Genomic DNA, 24,867 nt, shown 5'->3' on the forward strand with positions numbered 1-24,867 from the left:
CGAACCTGCACCCTGCAGATCACACACACATTGCAGCATTGAGCACTCTACCCACTGAGCTATCCTACCTGCTATAGTTACCAGAAAACCAGACACTGCAGAAATAAAGAGCCACATGCTGTTAGCCACGGCCCAGGATCCTCAATTGAAAATGTGTCTTTAAAAAAAAAAAAGGTTAGGAGTAGCAAGGGAGACCACAGGGGTAGCAAGGGAGACTTCAGGTGTCGAAGCTGTGACCCCTGGCAACCCCTAAATGACATCTCTGGCCTGGGACCTAGCTACCTGCAAATCTGCCTACCTAAATATTGTCCTTAACGAGCCTTCCACTCATCTACCTCCAACCTTCTGCAAATGAGCCGGTTCTCTAAGAAGAGATTTGTAAGGAGATCCTTATCCTCCGCAGTGCCTCCCTCTGGAATAGTCTCCCTGCCACCCTCCATTTTGAGCCGGATCTGCTTAAATTCCAATAACTCCTCAAGACTTTCCTCTTCACCTCTTCCGTCTCTCTCCCTCTAACCTGCTAACCCAGTTCTCTGTTCCCTCTCTCCCTCCACTTCCTTACAGCATGCTGACTGGCCACCGGGTGTACCTCAGAGTCTCATTGGTCCCCGGGACCCCGCCAGTCCTCTCTTGCACTTGCCCCAGGGCTCCACACTCCACCCACACTCAATGCACTTGAGAAATAACTCAAGAGTGGCTCTCTCAGCACTTACCCCAGTCTCAACAAACCAGTTGCACTTGATCCTCCCCCTCCATGTTACCGTTTATGCACTTGCCCGATCCGTGCGCACCATGCCTGAAGATCGTCTTTCTGTTCTCCCTTGTCTTCACCCCGAAATTGCGCTATTAAAACTGCAGAATCGCTGTCAGGCCTATTTGCTGTCTCCCAAGCTGTTAAATTTATTTTTCACGCACTTACTCTGCCTGTGCAGACTATTATCGTCTCTGAATTGTAACGGCTCTGGGTGCCTGTTTTTTCCCCATTTTACCACCCTCCTTGAGCGCTATGAAACACTTGCCTGTGTGTAGGTGCAATATAAATAACAAACAATACCATTGCTGGTGCCATTTGGCTAGCGTCAACCTTCATCAGGACCATGGTAGGGTGCTGGCTGGCTACAAGAGGAACGTGATTACAGGCATCTCCCATCGTGACCCTCGCTGCTGCACTCTGCACACTTAATTCACTGCTCTGCTGCCTGCAGACTCTGTGGCCTAAAGTACTTAGCAGCATACATTGTAGGCCTATTTGGCTGAACACAGGGTCACCCCACCGTGGGAGGGGTCCCCACCTGGCTGCCAGATGCAAAGAAGTTGTAACACATTGCTTATTAGATATAAACAAGTCATGAACATTTTAGAGTGCTGATGAGGCTCTGAGCCGCTGTCTGTCTGCTGTTGACAGCTAAGTTTGGATCTGATCAATTGATCCTTTGATGCATTTTTTTTCATTGAAGTACTCCCAGTTCGTGCATTCACTATAGCACACATTGTGTAACATTTGAAATTTCATTTGGGAATGTATCGAGTACATGCACTTACATTGATCATATGCAATAACCAAAGTTGAAGGTTTGAGTGCCTCCATGGTTAGAAGGCAAGTCAGTGAGTTAAGAACTTGCACAGGGATGTATTAATATGACATATCACAGTTGTGCGCTAGTTGGGTAGGTGGTTGGCTTGTCAAATTACAGACAGTGAAACCAATGTACCAATGTTCAGAGATTCATCTCCCAGCTTTGTCATAGGACGATACTGTGACCCTGGACAGATCAGCTTAATTGATTGCATAGTGTAGTGCTGTTTTCTGTGAAAGGTTTGTCTTCTCATATTCGGGTGGCATTCATTGCCTCATCTTTGCTTTAATACAGGTCATTTGAGTAGAAAGGGCCCTAGATAAGAAATAGCAGGATAGATGTCATTCAGAGTCCTCTGGTGAGCTTATGCAACACAAACTCTGTTTTTTCTAGAATTTCAAATGTTCTTCCTTCACATCATGAATAGCAATGTGCCAGTCTTTGCACAAAAATACTAAAAGCAGGTAGAATTATCACACATTTTCTTTGTTAGGGGTATTTAATAATCAAAATAGAAATAATTAGGATTCTGGAACATGTGAACTCCCTTTTATGATTGGGAAATGAAACTAAAATCATGCTCCTTTTTTATAACGTGTTTCTAGTTAGGATTTTTAAAAGCACATTATCATGCTGGTTTATCATGTGATTTGTGTGTTTCCCTGGTAGGTCTAAAGACTGGGCATTATTTTAGTTCATGGATGTCAAATATTCACAAATGATTGCATCTTGCTGTATGACAAGAACTGGAAAACAATGTGGTGTAGTGACACAATTTTAGAATGCTCACTTCCCAAAGTGACCATTTTACCACAGTTTGTTATCCTGGTCATCACATTATAGTGTCTAACCTGTAATACTTTACAGTCCCTAAATATTTCAACATTTTCCGTCACTAAAAGTGATTTACTTCTCAGGTTAAGCTCTTACTAGCCGCACCCATGGATGCTCCATATTTTAGTTTAGTGACCATTAATGTGTTGCCCATCACAAAGACATTTGTTTCTAAACTTACTCATAGCAATATCACTTAAAACCATGCTCATCTGAGTCTATGTTCAAATAAGTGCACATAGGAGCACTTTCCTAGTAACTCCTCACCTGTCTCCCCTACTGATGCTATGGTATGGTATGTGTATCTTCATCGCTGCTTCTAAGCTGCCTCTTACCTCCATGCTTGAACCCACTAACACGGGTTCTGTATCTCCGCTGAGGTATGCGATCTCATAGCTGCTGCTGTTGAAATCCTGCACCTATGCTAGAACACAAATGCCCCGAATGTGGACTGCTAATGATGCCTTTGAAATGCCACATGTTTATTATTCTGATTCCAGCATGGATAACAGGAGTTGGGGGACTCCACAGAAGGTGCCACGCTTCCTTTGATAGCTGCCAGGGGAAGATATCAAGCCACCGGTTGTGAGTGGGATAAATGGGGGAGTGGCAAATAGAGCATCTTGGATGCCTTATTTTTTGGGTTTGAGAGGGGCCTCAAATGTGCCTGAGCCGAAAACAGCATTTAATGTGGTCCTTTGCAAACAGTGTATTTTCTAACATCTGTTTGTCTGTATACATGCATATGCTGGTAAGATAGCTCAGTGGGTTTAGCGCTCACTGTTGCAATGTATATGTGATCTGCAGGTGGTTGGTTTGAATCCCAGAAAGGCCAACTCCGCCTTCCATCCTTCTGAGGTGGATACTAACTTTGAATGGGATGACGATGATATATGTAAATATGTTCTATGTACAGCGCTTAGAAGTAAGCTCTATGTAAATAACACATCATTATCATCAGTACAGGGTATTTCCTGTCTCTCTTTTTATGTGTAGATATGACTCATTTGATTTATGGCCACTATGTAGATAGCAGTAAAAGGCGGATAGGAGTTCTCGTCACAATGGATCCTATGCTGAGTGGAACCTAAAAACGGTGGATAAACAGAGGGAAAAACTCTGGCGACACAACCCTGTTTAGATCGTTGCTTTAAACCCGGACCACTCCGGTGGTTTAAGTGTGCGGTTCAAATATCCTGTAACATTAACATAACCCCTCACAGATTTGCCCTGTACACGAAGTTTTAATAGGAAATTAATCAGAAAATTCCCCTTTAAAATGAATATATGTGAAAATGTGTGTATATGTTGCAAGACTTAGTTCGGGAATAGACCTGTCTCCCTTAGAGATAGATGGCAGCCACAATAAGCTGCATTTGCGTTGCTCCATACATACAGCGAAGGGTGGGGTTTCCCTGTTGTATGGCACAGTGCTTAGTAAAGTCCCCTGGCCACGGTGGTGTTAATCGCTGAGTAAAAGAGTCTTCCTTTTGCAGGCGGCTTCCCCGGGCGTCCTCTGTGAGTGGCCTGTGGTATTCTTCTTCGTCCTAGGTGGGCAGTAGCATGAAGCTCTCATCGCCAAACTTGCGCCGCTCGCGGGTTCATAAGCACTCATTATATCTGTCGAGCGGATTCACAGCGTGTCCCCGGAGGCGCTTCACAACACGTTGCAAACAATTCAATCGGATGAGGTTTTCGTCCTTTGAGCAAAAACAAACCTGGATTGAAGCTGCGTCAGCGAAAAGCGTCCCAGGACCATCCCTACACGCACATCACTCTCCGGTTATTTTGGCCCTGCCAGGGCTCTGATGATCACTACGTTTAGAGAAGAAACAGATGGTTATACTTTACCTACTCCACTAAACTGTGAATCCAAACATAGTTTTATTTAATTCTCCCTCTTCTCCTTGTTCTGCTACATCTCAAAATGCAAGAACATGTTTCCATTCCGATGTATGTGGCGCCCGGCCTAGGAGGGGCAGTGCGAAGGTCCCAGTATTGGGAGCCTCGCAGGTCAGTGCCTGCATCAAAAGCCGCGGGCTGGAGAAGAGATCCAGTCATTTTGAGTGACTGGCAGCATCTGCGGGACATGAGCAGAGCTGCCGGCGAGACACAGAGCGAGAGAGAGAGAAGCCAACTGCAAGCAGGGCTCATCAAAAACTGAAGAAGTGTAACTGCTGAACCCATATGCATGCATTAGTAATGGCCAAACCCCAAACCCTCACCCACAACGATAGGCTCACAACTTGGTTCAAGTGTTGCAATAAAAAGGCCGTAGGATTTTATTGTACAGATATGGGTTATGACAATAACAATATCACATATCATGATGGTATCATACTTTTGGGCACCGGGTCCTGAGGTTACTCCCTCGCACCTTTTGTGATCGGAGGGCCCGTTGTGGTGGAGTGCGGGCCCCTCCTAGATCTGGGGCCCTGTGCGCAGATGGATCGCGCAAGAACGGACAACAGAGACGTCCGCCTGTTCCCGCGCTCCGGCGCGAACTGCCGCTGGGCACCGCCTTTATTAACTGCCGCGCATGCGCCGGCTCGCGGGCCGCGCATGCGCATTACGTGTACCACGTACACAACATCCCTCCTTTTTCCCCTCAAACAACAAAACATTAAACATGGGGAGCCAACGTGGCTCAAAACATTTTATACTTAACAGACTTGATTGCTCAGGATGCTGAGTCCATAATGAAGTCTTGGAACCTTTGTGGGGGGCGGCGCCCTTCCCTGCGGGGGTACCTGGGCGGGCTCCTTTCGAGGTTCTCTGTCCTCCCAGGATCTCCGGGCGGTTCAACGTTTTCCGCCGGCCTCCGCCTCGTTGTCTCACTCTCATTTCTCGCGGCCCTGTCTGCTGCCACCTGTGCGTCATCGATCACCCCTGGGCGTCGTTCTCCCACTTCCGGTATCAACCCTCTGGGTATTCGCTTGAACAGTGCCTCGGCGGGCGCGATTCCGGTGGACTGATGTGGGGTGGACTGGTACTCACGGAGAAAGTCGATTAGGTTATGGCGCAGGTCTTCCCCACCATTGACAGAGATGCGAAAAATTTTGTTAAGCGTCCGCATGAAACGCTCAACCTCTCCATTGGCCCTTGGCCACAGCGGGGTTACCTTACGGTGCTTGATGCCTCGTTCTGCGCAGTATCTGGCAAAACGCTACCCTTGGAACGGGGCTCCATTGTCGGAGCAGATCTCAAGTGGGAAGCCGTGGGTGGCGAAGATTTTGTCCATGGCCAGGATGGTGTGATCGCTGGCTGTGGATTCCACGAGTTCCACCTCCGGGTACCTCGACCACTGGTCCGTCACTAGTAAGAAGTATAGGCCTCTACCGGTCGAGCCGAAGTCTGCGTGAACAGTACCCCACGGCACGTCGCTCCGTTCCATGGCTCGAATGGGCGGGCTCTTTTCCGCCGGACTCGCGGCTTGGCAGGGGATGCAGGTCCTTACGAATTCGGTCACCCTGTGTTCCAGGTCGGGGAACCAGACCTTCAGCCTTAGGCGCGCCTTCATCTTAGCCATGCCTTGATGCCCTGTGTGGGCTAGTTGGAGAACTCTCGTGACCAGGGACCTGGGGATCACGATCTGGTCTCCCCGCAGTAGCAGGCCGTCCGTGGACACCGAGAGCTCGTGTCGAGCCTTCCACAGTAGTTGTAGGTCTCTCTGCACCTCTGGGTTTCTTCTGGCGTTGTTCAGGAGGACGTCCCGCCATTCCCCCGTGGCTACCGCTCTTTTCACTCGCAGGAATGCCTCGTCAGAGTTCGAGTCATCCGCAATGTCCTCCCTCGACAGGGCCACTGGCAGGGCTGATTCAACGACGAGATGCACTGCGTCCCCAGCGTCAGACGACTCCACCGGATTCTGGGTGTTTCTCGTGCCTGGGTGGCGGGACAGGTAGTCTGCGGGGTTATGGGTGCCTGGGCGGTACACCAACCTGACGCCGTATTCGATGAGTGACAGCATCCATCTTTCGATACGGGGAGGCGGCTTGGAAGATGTGCCAGACAGGTTGGGAATCAGGGTTTTATGATCTGTGACCACGACAACAGGTTTGCCGAGGATGTATATCCTGAAGTGTTTGCACCCCCATAGGATGGCAAGGGCCTCTCTCTCAATTTGTGAATAGCACCTTTCCGTGTCGGTGAGGGCCTTGCTGGCGTACGCTATGGGTCTCATGGCCCCCAGTTCGTCGGCCTGCATGAGGACTGCCCCTAGTCCTACAGGGCTGGCGTCAACTACGATCTCTGATTCCCGGCTGGGGTGGAAATAGGCCATTGTCTCCTGCTCTGACAGGGCCTCTTTGATGGCATTGAATGAACTTTGTTCAGTCGCTGTCCATTGCCACGGCACGTCATTTCTGGTAAGTGCCCTCAGTGGTTCTGATAGGGAGGCCAGGTCTTTGATGAATCGGCCGCAGTAATTGACCATCCCCAAGAAGCTCCGAACTTCTGCTGGAGATGTGGGTGGAGGTGCATCTCTTATGTCTTTTACTTTTCCAGGGTCTGGGGAAATGCCGCCCGCATGAAAAGTGAACCCGAAGAATTCCAGCCGGTCTTTAAGGAACTCGCACTTTTCTTGGTGCAGGGTTAGTCCTACCGCCTGGAGCCTCTCAAACGTGCGCTCTAGCCTTTTAAGGTGTTCGCTCTCTGACTTGGCGAAGACTAGAATGTCGTCGGACATGTTAATGACACCCTTCAGACCGGACAACGCTCCTCTTATGGCGTTCTGGAAGACCTCAGCCGCGGATGAGATCCCAAAGTTAAGTCTCTTGAACTGGTACAACCCCTCGTGCGTCATGAACGTCGTAATGTACCTCGACTCGGGGTGCAGTTCCAGTTGATGGTAGCCGGATCTGAGGTCCAGTTTGGAGAAGACTTTGGCGCCTTGGAGTTCACCGACAATATCATCCAGGGTGGGTGTGAGGTGGCGCTCCCTTTTGATGGAGGCATTTGGGAGCCTCATGTCCACGCAGATGCACACGGCCCCTGGTTGTTTCGGCTTTGGGGCTACTACGATGGGCGAAACCCAAGGGGTGGGGCCTTCTACCCGTTCGATGATGTCTCGGTCAATCAGCTGTTGCAACTCCTCCTCCACTTGGGCCCTCAGGTGAAAGGGAATTCGGCGATGTTTGAGGGCTGTCGGCCTTACAGACTTGTCGATGTGCAGGCGAATAGGGTCTGCGTTCAGTTTGCCGATGCCCTTGAAGAGACTCTCGAACTTGTGTAGCATGCTTTTCAGATCGGCGTGGTATACCCCAAATGTGAAATGGACAATGCCGAGCGCTTCCGACGGTGCACAGCTCAGCAAGGAATGTGGGCTGACGTCGGTGACGAAGAATCTCGCTTTGATGGAGTTTTGCCCATGAGAGACTGGGGCGACAAACGCACCCTGGATGGGTGAGGGAGTGTCTCCACCGAATGCATATATCCTTGCTGTGGATGTTGACAGTTCTGGTGGGCCTGGCAGGGCTACATAATGTTCGGTGGCTAGCACGCAGACTGAAGCTCCGGTGTCAATAAGGATGGGGGTGGGAATGTCATTGATGTTGACGGTGCACGTGGGTTGGCGCCTCGTGCTGGGACCTTTCGCGATGCTGGAGATGAAGAAGACTTCTTCCTCCTCCTCTTCTTCTTCCGCGAGGTCTAGGTCCTGCAGGCCCTGATCAATCGAGGAGATGCCTCTCACTCTGCGAGTACCACCTCGCCCCACTCTCTCTGGTCCTCTCGCTGCTGCAACAGGGGAAGCCGCACGGCACATTCTGGCAAAGTGACCCGGTGTTCCGCATCGGGCGCATGTCCTCGACCTCGCCAGGCAGTCACCGCTGTGGGGGAGGTCATACCCACAGTTCGAGCACGATGGGGCGTTGCTTGGTGTGGACGTGGTGTCAGGCCTTCTCGGCGCCCATCTCGACCTACCCGCAGCTGACCGTCCTACTGCGAATGCGTCTTCGTTGTGTCCTGGTCGCGAGGCAGCATCCATTTTCACGCCTCTGGCCTCTGCTAGCTCATGTGCTCTGCCCAGGTCTAGAATCTGCTGGAGGGTCAGGCCAGGCTCCCTCAATACCTGCCTCCGAAGTTTTCCGGAGCTGCACCCCTGCAGTAGTTGGTTGCGGACCATTTCCTCCTCGTTGGCCCATCTGCAGGAGGTCGCCAGGTGTCTCAGGCGGGCGCAGAATTTGTCTAGGGGCTCATCGTCCAATTGTCTCTCAGCGCCCATGACAAACCTGTCAAAGTCTACATTGGCCATGGGTAGGAAGTGGTCTTTGAGTGCCTGCTTGACCGCGTCGTATGTGACCACGGGGATGACGAGGGAGTCGTAGATCTTGTGGACTTCTGCGCCTGCCGAATAGATCATGGTTGCAATCTTTTCGTCATCATCTTCTACCCCAGATGCCCTAAAGAACATGTCCAGTCTTTTGACCCACAATAGCCACTTCGGGCCTAGCTTGGAAGGGGGGCCAGTGGCATCGAATTCCGGCATGGGGGCTAGGGAGCTGCGGGCTCTGCGGGGGATTGGGGCTGCGGCACCCTCATCGTCAGCACCTTCACTCATTTCAGTGCCACGTACTCACAGTTGGCTGTCTCGGGAGAGGATGGCTTATCTTGGCCTCGTGGTAGGGTTGGGTGCGAAATCCCCTTCTTTCTTCTCGGTTGCCACAGTCTTGCGCCTGCAGGACTGTGGGCTTTCCCAAAAATTATTCTTTGGTGTCTTCCGACGCCGTTGGCGAGTGGCGCACGAGCACCCTGTTGGGCCGCAACCACTGTCGCCACGTGTGACGGGGAGCGGGTGAAGGAGAAAAATGGCCGCCGGTGCTCCGTGGGTCCGTGACATGGCAGACTTCCGTCACTCCGTGGTCGTTGGGCACGGAAGTGGACCGTACCTCCTCGTCGCCAGTGTTGTGATCGGAGGGCCCGTTGTGGTGGAGTGCGGGCCCCTCCTAGATCTGGGGCCCTGTGCGCAGATGGATCGCGCAAGAACGGACAACAGAGACGTCCACCTGTTCAGGCGCTCCGGCGCGAACTGCCGCCGGGCGCCGCCTTTATTAACTGCCGCGCATGCGCCGGCTCGCGGGCCGCGCATGCGCATTACGTGTACCACGATCACAACAGCACCCGTGCTGCCTTCTAGTGTCCCACGACATGTTGTGGGCACTGTACTGTGCCTTGTACTTCTTTTTGTTCTTCTCGCCTTTTGTAGGGTGGGTGGGTTCAGTGGTAAAGAAGCAAGAAGATTTGGAAGACACTGAGTAAACAGTGAACCTCCTGTTTGCTTGGATCCCCGTTCAGGGTCCACAAACAGATTGTGTTTACTCTGAGCATGCTGCTCTCATTTATAGGACCCAGGGAGGCCCTGGGTCTTTGTTGTGTATGTGATGGGGCCGCTGTTGTCGCAGCCCCCGGCCGGATAGCCGACTGTCTGACCCCCTGGTGGGGGCAGATCTTTGAACTTGGGCCCCACCTAATGGTTGTTTCCTTATGGCGCTTAGCACCTTGCTGTTTGGAGGAAGGGTGCGATGACTGTTCGCACCTTACCCTTACCCTGTCTTTTGTGCTGCCGAGACTGCGTGTCTCTGTAGCTGGGGGGAAGGAGAGGAGCAGGCGCGGGGGGTTGGGGCTGCCCCTCTCCCAGCTGCTGATGGTAACAGCAGTTACCCTGCCTCGCTTGTGGGATGCCCATGCAGCATTGCCCATACGTGGCGGCAAGTCAGAGGTGACAGCTGCCCAGAAGAGATGCTGGAGACCGGTGAGTGAGGAAAAGGGATCACTCGCAGTGGGGCGCCCCTGGGGCTGTTACATGGCAAAAAGGGAATGCTGAATGAACAAGAATTGAGGTACAAGTCACGGTGAACCAAAGTAAATGGTTAAAGTTGATTACTGCAAAGTGTGAGTGAACAAGTACTGGAAACTATTGAATACCAAACTGAATGAAAGCTTTTAGTGAGCGTATGAAAGCTTTGAATAAACTGATGTGCAAACGACAAGTTGGTGTGAAAAAATAATATTATATATTGCAAGTTAAGAGACAATCTGATGAAATGCAATATAAAGCAATAATGGAACATTGCAAAGGAGTGTGAAAGCAATGTGATGAAGGGAAAAAGCACCACAAAGTGAACTGCATAAATGAACTCATGGTGGCAAAGTCTAGAGATTGGCAAAGGGTGAAACACGTTGTGGCAACGGCAAAAGGCTGACAAAGAGAGAGCCAACTGAGTGTGAGTCAGAACAAAGCTACAGAAGAACTTTTGTGGGCAAGCAAGCCCTTGGGTGACCGGTTGTGTGACCTGTGTCGGGCAACTGCACCTAGACAGGGTGTACCCTATCCATGAGAGCCAAAGAAATATATAGAGTAGTAATTGCAAGTGCCTGAAAGAGATTGCTAATGTAAGGTAGAATAAAGTAATCTGCATGAACTGTCCAGAAGTATAAAGTTAACCTGGAACTGGCTTTGAATATTGAGAGGCTGCTCTTCAGTACAAGTTGGCAAGCGGAGCAAGCTGGTGTCTTGTATAGGGAAGGCATGGTATCACAAGTATTGACACTGACACAATGGATACAATTTGTAAAACCTTTATTGAAAATGTTGGGGTTGGAAAAGCTCCTATTTGCCCTATAACTAAGATGGGAGTTGACTCGACCATCAAACGATAAACATAACAGTCCTAGCGGAGTCCGTCAAATAAAAATGGCCTTTGCTAACAAAATATAATGCCTGCCCTATCTCTTGTACAAAAAGTGTAAAAAGCAGAAATGAATGCAAAAGGAAAACATTGGTGTTCAAATGATAATGTGGCTGAACCAGGTCTCCTCCCCACGTTAGACCTCACAGAGTAAGCAATCCTTGCATGCAGTATGACACACTCTGGCTCGGCTTCCAACACAATAAACAGTTCAAAACCGTGGATGAGGCTCGCCTGGCCTTCACGTTAAAGTAACTTTCTCTGACTTCCAACATAATGTTTTAACCAAAACATTCACAAAGATCCCCCTCTGCCGGGCTCAAACCTTTCTCCAACATGGTTCTCGTAGGCCCCCCTCTGTCGGGCTCAGACCTCTCACGATAAAGTTAAACACAAATTTGCAAGGGGGCTCCCTTCCCCAAGCTTGTTATACTTCGGGTCTCCCTCAGTCGGGCTCGGAGCACTTTCGAATGTGCGTGGATTTCTTTACTGAACACTGCAGGACCACTTTGACTCAAAGTTCACTGTTTTACTTTCGCTCTTCTTGTTTTAAACAAAGTACCGTTCACAGACACATTGTTACGCTCACCTGGCTCCCACAGGGGCGTCGGTCGGACCCCGACAGCTGCGGTCTCCACCCACGTGATGCGTAGTGCAGCGATGACTGACTGGATCTGCCCTCCTAATCTTGTCTGCTTAACCCGTAGAAATATTCTCCTGCAAGTGGAGAGATGGATTTAGCCACTTGTGGATTCAAGTGATGGCACCCCCACAGTCCTCCCCAACTAATCACCTCCGAAATGCCCTCAGAGCAATCTCACCTTATATTCTTGAAAGATGAGCTCTCCATCCTGCGTGGATTTGCAGGGGCCCGTCGATTCCAGTTACTTCACTGGTTTGAAGGCTCGGGAGAGTTCCGGAGAGTATTGACTCTGAGGTTCCTGGTGAGGACCAGTAAGTATTAAGTTCATAGAGTTCAATATGTCCGATGTTCACTCTTGTTCCCCCCTTCCTTTCTTGTCTTGCAGCTGGCTCGTGAAAAGATGCTCTTGTGGCAGCTGGTGGCGCTCAGGTAAGAGTCTGTATTACCCGGCGCTGTCCGGTAAATGTTGCACGAGGAAAACGTGTTGTTTTGTCTCTCTTTACAGATACGGCACGTGAAAATATGGAGAGTCACAAAAGGATGCCTCCGGTGGTAAATCAGGTAAGTCTATGGTGGTAAGAATGATATTTGTTGGTTCCCTCGGCTCACCTTGTGGTTTTCTTTTGTCTCCTAGGTGCCTAAGTTCGGCGAAGAAATGATGGAGGCAGCACCGACCCAAAGGATGCTGTGAAGACTGGTGAGTATGGCGCGGCACTGCAGCTGGAGGTGCGGCGCGTGCAAAAATGATGTTCTTTACAGTTCCGGAGACAAGATGGATCCAGAATCAGGTGTGGAATAGTAATAAGTTTGTTTTCTAACCTTGTCCCTTTCTTTCCTCTTTGTTTTAGGAACTCCGGTTTCCAGGCGGGCGTGACAGAAGACTGGATGCAGGCTGCAGGCACGGTGAGTGTTACGCTGCTGGATGCAGAATAACGCGAAGCGTGTGTTGCTGGTCGGGTGTGGTTTAAATAGCCTCAAAAGTAGTCCCAGGTAAGAAGTCCCTAGAACCACACCCGAGTAAAAAATAGTCCCTGTAGAAAAATAGTCCCTTTCAGGCTTCATGTTGGATTGAAGTCATTTGCAGCATGGTCTGCCTGAGTTAAGTAATGACTATGAGCCTGGCGCCTTAGGCGCCAGGACTGATTCCCACTATGAGCCTGGCGTCTAAGGCGCCAGGACTGAACCCAGATAGCCCCTAGCCGGGGCTGCTGAGGTTTTACTAAATGTCTAGATGCCTGCTCCCGGGGCTGATGGACTTGGTCCGGATGCGTGGGGCTAGGCATCATGACAGCACTCCCCCCAAGGCCCCTCCTAAAGTTGTTCTTCCCCTGGGCCCTGGCTTGTCTGGGAAGTTCCGATGGAATCTTTTCACCAACCGAGGTGCATGGACGTGGTCACTAGGTTCCCATGACCTTTCTTGTGGTCCGTAGCCCTTCCAATCGATTAAATAAAAAAGTTTTGATTTAACCATCTTGGAGTCCAGGATATTTTTTACCTCGAATTCAGGTTCTCCATCCATCAAGATGGGTTCGGGTGGTTTGGTTAATCTTGTTCCTGGTTGAACTGGTTTTAAAAGTGAAACATGAAAGACAGGATGAATGCGCATATTAGAGGGTAATTCCAATTTGACGGCTACCGGGTTGATAATGGCCTTAATGGTGTAAGGTCCCAAATATCTAGGGTTAAAAGTCCGAGTTCCCTTCAGAGGTATGTGTTTTGTAGCCAGCCAAACTTGATCCCCAATCTGGTATTGTGGAGTTTCACTTCTATGTTGATCAGCATTTTTCTTATATTTCTCTTTTGCTTGTTTCAAATGTTCTGTTGCCTCTTTAAAGGCTTGTGTAATAGTAGAATGCAAATGACTAACTGCAGGCATTTCTAAATGCTGAGGCGAATCTAGTTCTGAGGTTCGAGGGTGATGTCCATATATGGTATAAAAGGGGCTTTGTCCGGTTCCTGAATGTACAGAGTTATTGTATGCATACTCGGAAATCCATAAAATATCTTTCCAATTACTTTCCATCTGGTGTAGCATGCAACGTAGGTACTGTTCAAGGGTCTGGTTGGTCCTCTCCGTCTGACCATCAGTCTGGGGATGGTGACTGGTTGATAACCTCACGTCGATTTGCGCCAGTTCACAACATTTCTTCCAAAAATGTGAAATGAATTGACTACCTCGGTCAGAGACCAATACGGAAGAAAATCCGTGTATTCGAACAATGTTTTCGAGGCACTCCTTGGCCATAATTGAAGCAGAAGGTAATCCTTTCAGAGGAATAAAGTGGGCCATCTTGGAAAAAGATCCACAATAACTAGAATGGTGTTAAATCCATTACATGGAGGTAGATCTGTAATAAAGTCTAACGATAAGGTGTGCCATGGTGTAGGTGGAATATCCAAAGGTTGTAAGAGGCCAGCTGGTTTTGTCTTCTGACTTTTGTTTTGGGCGCAAATGCCACAAGACATTACAAATGACTTTACGTCTTTTCGCCAGGTGGGCCACCAGAATTGTCTCTTAATTTTAGCTTCAGTTTTTGCGATACCTGGGTGTCAATCCATCAGGGTGTCATGATAATTGGAGATGACTAGTTCTTGTAGTTCCTTGTGTGGTAGAAATAGTCGCCCTTGATAATAAGGTAGGTCATTGATGACTGAGTAGTCCGGGCCTTTTTTCACCCAGTCCTGCAGGGCTGTTGGATCGAAGAGTTGTTGGATCTTTACTTGAATATCCTCTAGTGTCTGTAGAGTGGTTATGCCAAGAATTCTTTGTTCTGAAATTATAGGCACCGGTTCCGGGTTCGCATATGCTTCTCCCATCCCTATTCGGGATAAGGCATCTACCTTGCCATTTTTACAACCTGGTCGATAAGTGATCACGAAATCGAACTCGGCAAAGAACAATGCCCATCGAAGTTGACATGACGATTGGGCCTTGGCTGTTTTTAAATGCTGCAAGGTCCGGTGATCGGTGATTACCGTAATGGTATGCCTGGCACCGAGAAGATAATGCCACCAAGCCTTGAAGGCGGATTTGATGGCTAATAATTCTTTATCGGTAACCGCATAGTTTAACTCGGGTGCCGAGAACTTTCTGGACCAAAATGCTACTGGGTGAAGTTGACCGGTTTCAGGATCCTTCTGGGACAGGACAGCTCCCATGGCTAAACTGGATGCATCAGTTTCAACTATGTATGGAAGTTCGGGGCGTGGATGCTTTAAGACAGGTGCAGACGTGAATTTCGCTTTCAGCTCTTCGAAGGCCTTTTCAGCTTCTTCGGTCCACAAGAAGCGTTTGTTTTTTCGCAAAAGTACTGTGATAGGGTGTACAACATGTGAGAAATCCAGAATGAATCTGTGGTAGACATTAGCAAATCCGAGCATGCTTTGTACCCCTTCAACTGAACTGGGTGATGGCCACTTGAGGATTGCGTCCACCTTTCGAGAGTCCATTCGGACTCCTTTTGGGGTCAGGATAAATCCAAGGAATTCAACTTACGTAGCATGAAAAACGCATTTTTCCAATTTTGCATATAACTTGTGCTGGCGTAGTTTCTCAAGGACTGCACGAACGTGCTTCACATGGTCTGATTCTGAAGAGGAGTACACTAGAATATCGTCTATGTATACAACAACACAGACGTCAATGAGTTCACGAAGGACATCGTTCATAAAATACTGGAATGCTGCTGGTGCATTGCACAACCCGAAGGGCATCACCTGGTATTCGAATAACCCGTACTTAGTGCGAAAAGCAGTCTTCCATTCGTCGCATTTCTTTACACGTACCAGATGATATGCCCCTCGGAGATCTAATTTAGTGTAGATGCAAGCGTCCTTTACTTGGTCTAGTAATTCGGGGATCAGAGGCAATGGGTATCGGTTCTTAACCGTGACCTGATTTAATGCGCGGTAGTCTATGCACATTCTGAGGTCACCTTCCTTTTTAGGCATGAAGAACAAAGATGAAGATGCAGGGGACTTGAATGGACGAATGAAGCCATTAGCAAGGTATTGGTCCAAGTATTGTCGTAGGTGAAGGTTTTCGGGTTCCGTAAGGGCGTAGATCCTACTACATGGAGGTTGTGCACAGGGTATGAGATCGATTTGACAATCGTATGATCTGTGAGGTGGTAGGGTGTTTGCCTGTTCCTTTTGAAAAACATCCTGGAATTCTTGATATTCCTGAGGTAACTGCACGACTGGAGTAGCGACTGTGGCCAGGCCTTGGTTCAAGGTTTTTTTTGGGTAACAAGTATGTGCACAATCCGGGAATGTTATTCTCTTCTCTCGCCAATCAATACAAGGATTATGTGTTTTCAACCAAGGTATCCCCAGTATTATTTGGAACTGCGGGGCTTTGATTAAATCAAACACAATAGTCTCTCGATGCCCATCCTGACCCAATAGTGTCATCTCTGCGGTGGAATGAGTTACAGGCCCAGAGGCAATTTCAGTTCCATCGACTGTGGTGATGACATCCGAAGTGGTCTTTTTGCAGAGAGATAGATTCATCCTAGAAGCCAACTCATGGTCCACATAGTTTCCTATGGCCCCGCCATCAATGTATGCCCTCACTGCGTGCATACGTGATGGCTGCCTTGGATCTATAAGGACCATTGGTATGATGAAGTGCGAGCTCTGAGTATCCTTCTTCCTCATGCTCCCTGGTAGAACCACTTGCACAGGATTGCTCGATGAAACAGGAGTTGGATTCCCCCCGAGTCCAGGTAATGGTGTTTGCCCAGCTTGGTTTTGCAGTAATTGTCTAGCAAGATCATCAGTGCGCTCCTTTGACACAATCAGTTCTCTCCTGAGGGCATTAGTCTCTTGGCGCGCGGAGTGCACTTCTGCCTTAAATTCCCCTAACAATAGGGCTAGTTGGTCGGTTTCTGAGGTTTCCATAACGCCCGGGTGGGGATTTGTAGATAGGCTTCGCATTCTGTTACGCTCACCTGGCTCCCACAGGGGCGTCGGTCGGACCCGGACAGCTGCGGTCTCCACCCACGTGATGCGTAGTGCAGCGATGACTGACTGGATCTGCCCTCCTAATCTTGTCTGCTTAACCCGTAGAAATATTCTCCTGCAAGTGGAGAGATGGATTTAGCCACTTGTGGATTCAAGTGATGGCACCCCCACAGTCCTCCCCAACTAATCACCTCCGAAATGCCCTCAGAGCAATCTCACCTTATATTCTTGAAAGATGAGCTCTCCATCCTGCTGGATTTGCAGGGGCCCGTCGATTCCAGTTACTTCACTGGTTTGAAGGATGGGGAGAGTTCCGGAGAGTATTGACTCTGAGGTTCCTGGTGAGGACCAGTAAGTATTAAGTTCATAGAGTTCAATATGTCCGATGTTCACTCTTGTTCCCCCCTTCCTTTCTTGTCTTGCAGCTGGCTCGTGAAAAGATGCTCTTGTGGCAGCTGGTGGCGCTCAGGTAAGAGTCTGTATTACCCGGCGCTGTCCGGTAAATGTTGCACGAGGAAAACGTGTTGTTTTGTCTCTCTTTACAGATACGGCACGTGAAAATATGGAGAGTCACAAAAGGATGCCTCCGGTGGTAAATCAGGTAAGTCTATGGTGGTAAGAATGATATTTGTTGGTTCCCTCGGCTCACCTTGTGGTTTTCTTTTGTCTCCTAGGTGCCTAAGTTCGGCGAAGAAATGATGGAGGCAGCACCGACCCAAAGGATGCTGTGAAGACTGGTGAGTATGGCGCGGCACTGCAGCTGGAGGTGCGGCGCGTGCAAAAATGATGTTCTTTACAGTTCCGGAGACAAGATGGATCCAGAATCAGGTGTGGAATAGTAATAAGTTTGTTTTCTAACCTTGTCCCTTTCTTTCCTCTTTGTTTTAGGAACTCCGGTTTCCAGGCGGGCATGACAGAAGACTGGATGCAGGCTGCAGGCACGGTGAGTGTTACGCTGCTGGATGCAGAATAACGCGAAGCGTGTGTTGCTGGTCGGGTGTGGTTTAAATAGCCTCAAAAGTAGTCCCAGGTAAGAAGTCCCTAGAACCACACCCGAGTAAAAAATAGTCCCTGTAGAAAAATAGTCCCTTTCAGGCTTCATGTTGGATTGAAGTCATTTGCAGCATGGTCTGCCTGAGTTAAGTAATGACTATGAGCCTGGCGCCTTAGGCGCCAGGACTGATTCCCACTATGAGCCTGGCGTCTAAGGCGCCAGGACTGAACCCAGATAGCCCCTAGCCGGGGCTGCTGAGGTTTTACTAAATGTCTAGATGCCTGCTCCCGGGGCTGATGGACTTGGTCCGGATGCGTGGGGCTAGGCATCATGACAGCACTCCCCCCAAGGCCCCTCCTAAAGTTGTTCTTCCCCTGGGCCCTGGCTTGTCTGGGAAGTTCCGATGGAATCTTTTCACCAACCGAGGTGCATGGACGTGGTCACTAGGTTCCCATGACCTTTCTTGTGGTCCGTAGCCCTTCCAATCGATTAAATAAAAAAGTTTTGATTTAACCATCTTGGAGTCCAGGATATTTTTTACCTCGAATTCAGGTTCTCCATCCATCAAGATGGGTTCGGGTGGTTTGGTTAATCTTGTTCCTGGTTGAACTGGTTTTAAAAGTGAAACATGAAAGACAGGATGAATGCGCATATTAGAGGGTAATTCCAATTTGACGGCTACCGGGTTGATAATGGCCTTAATGGTGTAAGGTCCCAAATATCTAGGGTTAAAAGTCCGAGTTCCCTTCAGAGGTATGTGTTTTGTAGCCAGCCAAACTTGATCCCCAATCTGGTATTGTGGAGTTTCACTTCTATGTTGATCAGCATTTTTCTTATATTTCTCTTTTGCTTGTTTCAAATGTTCTGTTGCCTCTTTAAAGGCTTGTGTAATAGTAGAATGCAAATGACTAACTGCAGGCATTTCTAAATGCTGAGGCGAATCTAGTTCTGAGGTTCGAGGGTGATGTCCATATATGGTATAAAAGGGGCTTTGTCCGGTTCCTGAATGTACAGAGTTATTGTATGCATACTCGGAAATCCATAAAATATCTTTCCAATTACTTTCCATCTGGTGTAGCATGCAACGTAGGTACTGTTCAAGGGTCTGGTTGGTCCTCTCCGTCTGACCATCAGTCTGGGGATGGTGACTGGTTGATAACCTCACGTCGATTTGCGCCAGTTCACAACATTTCTTCCAAAAATGTGAAATGAATTGACTACCTCGGTCAGAGACCAATACGGAAGAAAATCCGTGTATTCGAACAATGTTTTCGAGGCACTCCTTGGCCATAATTGAAGCAGAAGGTAATCCTTTCAGAGGAATAAAGTGGGCCATCTTGGAAAAAGATCCACAATAACTAGAATGGTGTTAAATCCATTACATGGAGGTAGATCTGTAATAAAGTCTAACGATAAGGTGTGCCATGGTGTAGGTGGAATATCCAAAGGTTGTAAGAGGCCAGCTGGTTTTGTCTTCTGACTTTTGTTTTGGGCGCAAATGCCACAAGACATTACAAATGACTTTACGTTTTTTCGCCAGGTGGGCCACCAGAATTGTCTCTTAATTTTAGCTTCAGTTTTTGCGATACCTGGGTGTCAATCCATCAGGGTGTCATGATAATTGGAGATGACTAGTTCTTGTAGTTCCTTGTGTGGTAGAAATAGTCGCCCTTGATAATAAGGTAGGTCATTGATGACTGAGTAGTCCGGGCCTTTTTTCACCCAGTCCTGCAGGGCTGTTGGATCGAAGAGTTGTTGGATCTTTACTTGAATATCCTCTAGTGTCTGTAGAGTGGTTATGCCAAGAATTCTTTGTTCTGAAATTATAGGCACCGGTTCCGGGTTCGCATATGCTTCTCCCATCCCTATTCGGGATAAGGCATCTACCTTGCCATTTTTACAACCTGGTCGATAAGTGATCACGAAATCGAACTCGGCAAAGAACAATGCCCATCGAAGTTGACATGACGATTGGGCCTTGGCTGTTTTTAAATGCTGCAAGGTCCGGTGATCGGTGATTACCGTAATGGTATGCCTGGCACCGAGAAGATAATGCCACCAAGCCTTGAAGGCGGATTTGATGGCTAATAATTCTTTATCGGTAACCGCATAGTTTAACTCGGGTGCCGAGAACTTTCTGGACCAAAATGCTACTGGGTGAAGTTGACCGGTTTCAGGATCCTTCTGGGACAGGACAGCTCCCATGGCTAAACTGGATGCATCAGTTTCAACTATGTATGGAAGTTCGGGGCGTGGATGCTTTAAGACAGGTGCAGACGTGAATTTCGCTTTCAGCTCTTCGAAGGCCTTTTCAGCTTCTTCGGTCCACAAGAAGCGTTTGTTTTTTCGCAAAAGTACTGTGATAGGGTGTACAACATGTGAGAAATCCAGAATGAATCTGTGGTAGACATTAGCAAATCCGAGCATGCTTTGTACCCCTTCAACTGAACTGGGTGATGGCCACTTGAGGATTGCGTCCACCTTTCGAGAGTCCATTCGGACTCCTTTTGGGGTCAGGATAAATCCAAGGAATTCAACTTACGTAGCATGAAAAACGCATTTTTCCAATTTTGCATATAACTTGTGCTGGCGTAGTTTCTCAAGGACTGCACGAACGTGCTTCACATGGTCTGATTCTGAAGAGGAGTACACTAGAATATCGTCTATGTATACAACAACACAGACGTCAATGAGTTCACGAAGGACATCGTTCATAAAATACTGGAATGCTGCTGGTGCATTGCACAACCCGAAGGGCATCACCTGGTATTCGAATAACCCGTACTTAGTGCGAAAAGCAGTCTTCCATTCGTCGCATTTCTTTACACGTACCAGATGATATGCCCCTCGGAGATCTAATTTAGTGTAGATGCAAGCGTCCTTTACTTGGTCTAGTAATTCGGGGATCAGAGGCAATGGGTATCGGTTCTTAACCGTGACCTGATTTAATGCGTGGTAGTCTATGCACATTCTGAGGTCACCTTCCTTTTTAGGCATGAAGAACAAAGATGAAGATGCAGGGGACTTGAATGGACGAATGAAGCCATTAGCAAGGTATTGGTCCAAGTATTGTCGTAGGTGAAGGTTTTCGGGTTCCGTAAGGGCGTAGATCCTACTACATGGAGGTTGTGCACAGGGTATGAGATCGATTTGACAATCGTATGATCTGTGAGGTGGTAGGGTGTTTGCCTGTTCCTTTTGAAAAACATCCTGGAATTCTTGATATTCCTGAGGTAACTGCACGACTGGAGTAGCGACTGTGGCCAGGCCTTGGTTCAAGGTTTTTTTTGGGTAACAAGTATGTGCACAATCCGGGAATGTTATTCTCTTCTCTCGCCAATCAATACAAGGATTATGTGTTTTCAACCAAGGTATCCCCAGTATTATTTGGAACTGCGGGGCTTTGATTAAATCAAACACAATAGTCTCTCGATGCCCATCCTGACCCAATAGTGTCATCTCTGCGGTGGAATGAGTTACAGGCCCAGAGGCAATTTCAGTTCCATCGACTGTGGTGATGACATCCGAAGTGGTCTTTTTGCAGAGAGATAGATTCATCCTAGAAGCCAACTCATGATCCACATAGTTTCCTATGGCCCCGCCATCAATGTATGCCCTCACTGCGTGCATACGTGATGGCTGCCTTGGATCTATAAGGACCATTGGTATGATGAAGTGCGAGCTCTGAGTATCCTTCTTCCTCATGCTCCCTGGTAGAACCACTTGCACAGGATTGCTCGATGAAACAGGAGTTGGATTCCCCCCGAGTCCAGGTAATGGTGTTTGCCCAGCTTGGTTTTGCAGTAATTGTCTAGCAAGATCATCAGTGCGCTCCTTTGACACAATCAGTTCTCTCCTGAGGGCATTAGTCTCTTGGCGCGCGGAGTGAACTTCTGCCTTAAATTCCCCTAACAATAGGGCTAGTTGGTCGGTTTCTGAGGTTTCCATAACACCCGGGTGGGGATTTGTAGATAGGCTTCGCATTCTGTTACGCTCACCTGGCTCCCACAGGGGCGTCGGTCGGACCCGGACAGCTGCGGTCTCCACCCATGTGATGCGTAGTGCAGCGATGACTGACTGGATCTGCCCTCCTAATCTTGTCTGCTTAACCCGTAGAAATATTCTCCTGCAAGTGGAGAGATGGATTTAGCCACTTGTGGATTCAAGTGATGGCACCCCCACAGTCCTCCCCAACTAATCACCTCCGAAATGCCCTCACAGCAATCTCACCTTATATTCTTGAAAGATGAGCTCTCCATCCTGCGTGGATTTGCAGGGGCGCGTCAATTCCAGTTACTTCACTGGTTTGAAGGATGGGGAGAGTTCCGGAGAGTATTGACTCTGAGGTTCCTGGTGAGGACCAGTAAGTCTTAAGTTCATAGAGTTCAATATGTCCAATGTTCACTCTTGTTCCCCCTTCCTTTCTTGTCTTGCAGCTGGCTCGTGAAAAGATGCTCTTGTGGCAGCTGGTGGCGCTCAGGTAAGAGTCTGTATTACCCGGCGCTGTCCGGTAAATGTTGCACGAGGAAAACGTGTTGTTTTGTCTCTCTTTACAGATGCGGCACGTGAAAATATGGAGAGTCACAAAAGGATGCCTCCGGTGGTAAATCAGGTAAGTCTATGGTGGTCAGAATTATATTTGTTGGTTCCCTCGGCTCACCTTGTGGTTTTCTTTTGTCTCCTAGGTGCCGAAGTTCGGCGAAGAAATGATGGAGGCAGCGCCGACCCGAAGGATGCTGTGAAGACTGGTGAGTATGGCGCGGCGCTGCAGCTGGAGGTGCGGCGCGTGCAAAAATGATGTTCTTTACAGGTCCGGAGACAAGATGGATCCAGAATCAGGTGTGGAATAGAAATAAGTTTGTTTTCTAACCTTGTCCCTTTCTTTCCTCTTTGTTTTAGGAACTCTGGTTTTGAGGCGGGCGTGGCAGAAGACTGGATGCAGGCTGCAGGCACGGTGAGTGTTACGCTGCTGGATGCAGAATAACGCAAAGAGTGTGTTGCTGGTCGGGTGTGGTTTCAATAGCCTCAAAAGTAGTCCCAGGTAAGAAGTCCCTAGAACGACACCCGAGTAAAAAATAGTCCCTGTAGAAAAATAGTCCCTTTCAGGCTTCATGTTGGATTGGAGTCATTTGCAGCATGGTCTGCCTGAGGTAAGTAATAACTATGAGCCTGGCGCCTTAGGCGCCAGGACTGATTCCTACTATGAGCCTGGCACCTAAGGCGCCAGGACTGAACCCAGATAGCCTCTAGCCGGGGCTGCTGAGGTTTTACTAAATGTCTAGATGCCTGTTCCCGGGGCTGATGGACTTGGTCCGGATGCCTGGGGGTAGGCATCATGACACACATTCGAGTGGGCTACTTCTTTTCACTGGACTACTCCATTACTTAGTGTCACTGATCCTACAGCTGCATTTTACTTTAAGGTTCATTCACCGGTCTGCCTCTCTTCGCATCTCATCCACACACATGCAGCCTTAACTTAATGTTGCTACTCCATTCACTTTAACACACACCTGTCTTTCAGGTCGCTTTCCAACTACTGGCTGTGTGCGCTTCTTTCTTGGTTTGCGATTTCCAATTTACAAGTCAAGGTAAGTACCACAGGCTTGGCCTTGCCTCCCCAACTCTGCTGTCACCAGGGACGGTCGCTGGCGTCCTTGAAACACAATGCAATCTTCACTTGTGGGATCTGGCCTTCTCCATGTGTCTTTCACGGTCTGTTAGAGGCAATGACCTCCAGTAGGCAAGCCTTGGGGTTTTTGGCCCACTGCTCTTGTCCCTTAGTCCGTTGCTCTGCTCCAATAGGTGTGTCTTTGTCCCGAAAGTTTTGCTCGTACTCCTGTTCCGCCTTGCTCAAAGTATTTTGAGCGTTAGAGTCCTTTGGATAGCACCCATGCAATGGATGGGTTGCAGAATAACTCTGATACCAAATAATGCAACCAACTGAGGAAGATGGCAAAGGTATTTCTGTTTTAATATCAATTAACTACAACTGGGAGTTACAACGGACATTGCACAAGCTTTCTCGAAGCAATTCATGTAAAATCACATTTATATAGTAAAGATGTGTTATACGTGACGTCAGAATATGCAGAAAACTAAGAAACATCTAAGAGGGATTGGGATAAGCTCAAGCGGAACATCAAAGTATACTTTCTATAAGTGGTTGTGTTGTGATTGGATATCTACTGTCAGGTGGACAACATATGCCCATCTCTAGTGAAAGGCATCTTCATCATTATTAAGTACACAGCATATCATTGGCTCTCAAACTATAGAGTCCTTCATGATATGCCCCTCTACAATTGGTTGCCACGCTTGTGCCAGTCTGGAACATTGGGCTCACTAGCAGCACGTAAGCTCATAGCCAGGTGACAGGAGGTGGACATGACTTAACCTCCACACCCAATTAGCCCAACGTCTCTCATCAACCATGCCTTCTGCTATGAAGATTGTCTTTGAACTTGGTCTTGAAGTGTATTCTCGTCATTGGGAAAATAAGGGAGTGTGAGCACATGCTATCATGTTTCTGGAATTGCATGCCCAACTCTATTTCCATCCTTGGCTCACGTGACAGGAGACCACAATTCAGCCCATTTTGCAGGATTTAATTGTCTCAAATTAATAAAACTTGGCACTAATGGTGTTCTTTCTTTGCACCTTAATAAGGGATGATTCAGCATCTCACGTTCACTGCCTTCACAAATAGATAACCAGTCTTGGCTGCTTCATCATTGACATCAGGCCAGACAGCCCTTCCAGACTCTTCCACGATCTCAGCTAATTTTTTGATGGGACACAGCTTTCGATCTTTCTTCTCAATGGGTTTGAATTTACTAAATTTGTGACACTGATGTCCAGCTTCTATACAATGTTGGCATTGCCTGCAGTTTATTCACTACTTAGAGCCAGCTGCTAAGATTACTTAATCTAATTGCGTTGCTGCATTTGTACAGTTATTGAACGGCTTGCATTTTCTGCATTGCTTCTCACATGTGCTATCTTCTTTCATGTTTCAAAGTTACTCGATTCTTAATTTTGTCATCAGTTTCTGTAAGATCCATGCATCTTTTCTTCAGCCTATCTTTTCAGTGTGTTACACTCCTTTCTTGTGACCTCACCAACTCTTCTTTCTCTCATTTTCATGTTCTTTTGGGGAGCTCCTTC

This window comes from Ambystoma mexicanum, chromosome 5p, assembly GCF_040938575.1.
Source record: "Ambystoma mexicanum isolate Mex_15411 chromosome 5p, UKY_AmexF1_1, whole genome shotgun sequence".
NCBI lineage: Eukaryota > Metazoa > Chordata > Amphibia > Caudata > Ambystomatidae > Ambystoma > Ambystoma mexicanum.